General features: G+C 42.1%; 1 protein-coding gene across 1 annotated transcript in view; it reads right to left on the minus strand.

Moving 5' to 3' along the window:
• Positions 1-4,581, minus strand: part of LOC118413814 (beta-2 adrenergic receptor-like) — a 12,970-nt gene extending 8,389 nt beyond the window's left edge. The window contains exon 1 of the mRNA XM_035817357.1: positions 4,461-4,581. The gene's annotated coding sequence lies outside the window, so the exon portion shown is untranslated. The remainder of the gene's footprint in view (positions 1-4,460) is intronic.
• Between the last annotated feature and the right edge of the window lie 1,009 nt (positions 4,582-5,590).

The raw sequence follows: 5,590 nt of genomic DNA on the forward strand, positions 1-5,590 counted from the left end.
TTAAAGATATTGAAGGTCGATGGGTTGAATTTGTCTGTTTTCTTAATCATTCCGTGTCGCCAGTTCGGCGTCGAATGAAATTACCCGTGAAGAGGAGACATCAGTAAATTATGAATGATACTTTTCATGATTTTGCTTGATGGTAGGCGCAGTAAAAGACAAATGGCTGTGTTCTTCTGGCAGATGTGAATTCTGATCTAGGAACTTCTAACAACACTTTGCCACAGCGAGACCGGTAACTGATAACCCACGTACGCTCCAGGGTTTGAGGATCCTCACAGCTACATGTAGTTACAAATGTTGGAGACCACCCTGCGGCAACAATCCCAAGGTAGGTTGGAAAGAAGTTGATCTAGGATTGAAGATGGTTTGGCTGTTCATTTGTTCGTATCAGTAACAGGATAACAAACATTCATCGATTCATCAAGACTATATTTCAGCTGCATCGTGCTGATTGCATTTCGAATCGCTTAAGATTTAAGTCTTCTTAGCGACTTCCTTTTGACGCTTTATTGACGCTTTTGTCTTTGTTTGTTTTATCATAACTTGTTTGTTTTATCATAACTTTTATGAAAAACTCTGATTGTACGGTTGGTCCTTGGTTTAAAGAAGAAAAAACAGAACTTTGTGAACTGCCATTGCTGTCTTTTCCGAAGCAGAGTAACACAATTTTTTTTTTTTTTTTTTTTTTACTCAATGGTCACCACGTAACAAGGCCTGAAGGCCACTCAATGTTACGGGTTACATGATTGGAACTGTAACAGCAACTCTTCGCCCTAGGTCAGAAACATCATGATCGAGACCAGCCCAATTGCTCACTATGAGTGAGGACTAACTGACCCAAAAGGCGAAGCAGGGGTTACGAGGGCTGCTCGGGAGATTCCCTACCCCTATTTTGGCCGGAATGGTTTGATCCGCTCGGGTGGATGTTCGCACATGTGGCGGGTTCTTTAACGTGCATAGGGTATGGCTCTCCCCATACACGGGACCTCCATTTAACGTCCTATCCGAGGGACGACTCATTTTTCACTTGAGTAAAGTGAGGAAAGTCGTGTAAAGTGCCTTTCCCAAGGGCACAAGACCGGCAACACGGCAGGCGGATTCGAACAGGCGACCTCTCGGTCACGGGCCGAATACACTACCACTGTGCTACGCGGCCCCACAATGTCATGATTTTCATAATTTGTTGTGTGAAGTTGAGATTACCCCGGGAAACTGAATGTTGGGCCTCCTACTACTCCTATGGATTAGAAGAAGGTGCGTGTGACAGAGCAGGCTAAATATCTGCATTAAGGTACCCCTACCATTTGTAGCATATTTCACACAGACTTGTCAAACATGAGATTATCTTGCCGAAAATGCCACAGAAGATCTAGCAACTATATTTTTCCATCCCTTGTGGTTTTCTGTTCTACTTAATGTTTCATTTAGTGTCCATTTTCTAATATTATCCTCCCACTTTTTCTTTCTATCGCGTATTTTCACCACAAGAGTGCATTGAATGATATCGTCGTCTCTGGATCCATGCGTTTATGATATTAAAAATACGGTTTCAAAAATAAGTCCTGCCTGGAAAGTTTTCTTGTAATATAAAGTTTCCCAGCCCTCACTGTATCAATTATGCTATTGTACTCTTAAAACGTCTGTTCTATTCATACGGACATTCCAGTAGAACAGAGCGCCGTTGAAATCAACATGGTCGGTGGTGTAAGTCACGAAGCAAACCGTCGTGTCTGCAGGCTTGGGAAGGGGTGGGACAAGATGATCTTGCCGACGAGAATTAGGATGGAAAGGCCATAGATAAGACATATGGTCAGGCGTATGCATGCGTCAGAGATGGAATTTCTTACGCTTTTTATTCCTTCCGTTTGATTTATTGCAGCACTGTAATACTACGCGCAATAAGGTTTATCTCAATTCAAGTTTACTTTAGCTGCTAGACAAATATGCACCAGTAGACCACCATCACTTTAGCCGTCAATATTTCTCTCCGATCGTGGATAAACTTGGACTGTAATCAAGTTAGTTTGCAGTGGGTAGAGGGGTGTTGTTGCATTGATGGACTAGACCAGGGAATATTTCAAACAGGACGCAGTTTATTTCCGGCTCAGAGAACGATTCTAGATGTTAAAGAGGTTGGTAGACTAAAAGTGCGTCAGCAAATTTCTGGTGGTGGAAAAAAGTTACAACAATAATCTGTGAATGATTAAGTTAGGTGAATCATCGGGTATTACGATTCTTGTAACTGGTCAACAATCATGAAAATCGGTGAATCTTTTCTCGACTTATCCTGTAAAGTCTGTGTCTGTAACGCCCCCTGCACGTTTGAAGAAAGCTGTTAGAGAGTCCAAACTTATGTCACTTTTCACAAGAGCTATTTACCAACCAAAGATCGTGTTTGTCCCGAATACAAGTTATCAAATCCGGACGTTCCGCTGCAGTCCATACAAAGCCGTTAGACAGACTCTGAGCAACACACACACACACACGCACACACACACACACACACACGCACGCACACACACACACACACACACACACACACGCACACGCACACACACACACACACACACACACACGCACACACACACACACACACGGACACACATACACATACATACACACACACACACACACACACACACAGACGGACATACAGGCACACAGACGAACGCTACCTAAACAGAACTACTTTCCGGATGGTACCCAGGCTATGTGCATGACCAAATACGAACATCCATATAATCCAGCATACCAACTGACTGGAATTATTTGAGGCGATACAAGTGAAAAGGGGTTAGTCTGGTCAAATAAAGATCGGATGAATGAAAGGACAGATAACTTTGCGACGGTCCATCCTTTTGTACAGATGAATGGTTTAATCTCCGCGGCGACTCCACCTGTGGTTAAAGTACTGGTATTTCTTCAAGTTCCCGCTGATTGTTCATTACATGTCCTTTTATTTGCATTTTGTATAATCGTTTATTTATATTAATTTTGCTGTCCTTTGTTTATTTCCTTCCCCATCACATTCTATGTAATGAAGTCTAAAATGAAAGGAGGTAAAATCTTCCCTGCTGCGACAATGTTTAATGTACAGGTAGATGAATTTGAATATTTGCGAGGAGACTAGTTGGGGGAGAGAACGTCAAGGGGGAAATTTAAAGGTAGTCACTAATTAAAGGCTCCGCATTTACTCCTGTCTAAACTCTGGATTAGTCCAGAATAACTCTGATCAAAGGTGCTCTCCCACCCGCGGGAAATCAATAGATCGGAGTAATGACTTTTCAGCGTTACCGCCCGTAACAATCAGAGCGTGCGAACAATCGATTTCCACTCTCTGAAAGGACGTCCGTGCATTACACACAAGCGCTATCTTTGTGGCTGCTTCACGTTGGCTGCTCACAAAAATAGTCGGCAGCTTTCGAGAGCAAAGCATTAAGCTACTTATATGCAGTGGCCCCAAGCTAAAGCCGTCCCATTATTGTTCATCGCAGCAGTATTCCTTGCGACTGTGCGTAGTGTCCTGTCGGATACAGCGTGGGTTCAAGGAGCCCGTATATGATGTCTAGTGGGGAAACGGTGCGATTTTGATGAAACGTTTTGTACTGTTGAAGGGGATATACGTCGATAAAAATAGCAACTCAGCCTCAAGTTACGAGGAGGCTGCTGACGTCTGATGAGTACAAAGAAACAAAAAACGACAGATCTAGTAACTCCCATATTCCATACATGTGTAATCTGCTCAATAAGTCCAGACAATTGTGATCATAAGCAGTCATGAGCAATTACCATATCGTTATATCACTTGCATATTATCAGACGGTCGAAACAATTCGTACGATGCATATGTACACACATTTTATTCAGGTTACGGGGAATATATAACCGTTTTAACCATTATATGTAAGGGATAAAGTGTAATATTGTGCACTAAACTTGTCGTACAAGCTACGAAATGTGTAAGTTATGAATGCCTTTCGCCGTAAACGTTATGAATTTAATGCAATTCAGTGGGGCCTCACTGACAAATTAAATCAAGTCGTCTGGAATCTTCCATCTAATCTATAGTTTGATCATGGGGCCTTTATATGGTGTCTAGTTTGGGGATGCCCTGTTCCTATTGTATGTATGAAGTGTCTAATGAGAGATTTGCACTCTTGACAAAGCCTGTCTGTAGTAGTGCCTAGTACATGTAGTGCCATGTTACCTGTGAACAGTGGGGCACATGGGCGGCTGTATCTGGTGGCTGTAGCGTGTCGTAATACGAGCGTGAAATTATCAAAAGGTTACCAAGGTTGTAGCGTTGTATGGAAGTTTCTGTGTGTACGACCGTTTATTTTAGCCTAAATATCTGTAGCCAGTAGATGGGTCATATCATCGTAATACTTCATGTGACCAGTACAGCTAAATGTCCTTAATTACAAGGGTTCACAAGACGTTTGTTGATGTGGACTTACCTGTTGTTCTGTTATTGGCTCGCTTGTAGAAAATGCTCGCTGACAGTCTGCGGACTTGAACGAATGGTCGCTACTCAATAACTCGTACAACGTTGCTGAATCACAGTTTTCAACGTCGACACAGCCTGGAACGTGAAGGCAAAGAATACCGGCATTAGTGCTACATATTGAGCTCTTGGCACCGATACATGCATTACAAACACTCATTTCAAAGGGTAGAACTAGATTCGCAGAGAAATTTTATGCGTATATGTGAGTGTATGCATCTTGCACTTAGATGTTCTTATCAGTAATCTGCATTAAATTGCGGTTTAAGAATTGCTGCGACATTGCTTGTTTACCGCTTGGCCCACCATCTGATTGCCTCCATGTACGGATTACTTTGGTCTGTCGATCAGTTTGCTGTGTTCCTGTCATTCGTAGTTTTTCAATACATGTACAGCTGTCAGTACACTGTCAGGGAATGTGAAAATGGTGTCACTGAAAATGTCCAACTTGTGAGATTGACAAAAAGTAGATACCATACATGGTAGAACTAGACGTTGTCGTTGCTAAGACGTGACAGACAGTTCAGGCCAATTGGAGTGAATGGGAGAGGCTACTATTTCACCGGAAGGCGATGTTCTTCGTCTGTCTGTGTTTTCGCACTTAACGTTATAATATTTTTAATCCGCTACATGTACTGGTAGTTGACAGGAAGTGATCAATGCAATGTCAATAAAACCCTATTTACATAATTGATGAACTACAATTAAACAAGAAAGCCGACATTTGCTCGTGAGCAAATACAGCATATTCAATCCATCTCCATCCCAATGCAAAATGTACTTTGCATTTCAAACTTTTGCAGAAATTGACCCATCCCAAGCATCATTCCACTCCAAAGTGGATTTTTTTTAATATCCCCCAGTACAAAAATGGACTCTGCCAGAACACTCCTATCTTTGCAAAATGGACTGGTCTTCGTGACCCATTTTCCATTCCCTGTGTTAAAGCTACCCCTATACCAAATTTCAGATTAGTTGGCTTGTTCATGACACAGGAACCCACAGTATACTCGTAACGGATACGTGTTTGGTAAAAAATGCAACAAAATTCCAAATTTAACCATTTTGAAGGGATGTAGTCCA

This window comes from Branchiostoma floridae, chromosome 4, assembly GCF_000003815.2.
Source record: "Branchiostoma floridae strain S238N-H82 chromosome 4, Bfl_VNyyK, whole genome shotgun sequence".
In the NCBI taxonomy this organism is placed as follows: Eukaryota; Metazoa; Chordata; class Leptocardii; order Amphioxiformes; family Branchiostomatidae; genus Branchiostoma; species Branchiostoma floridae.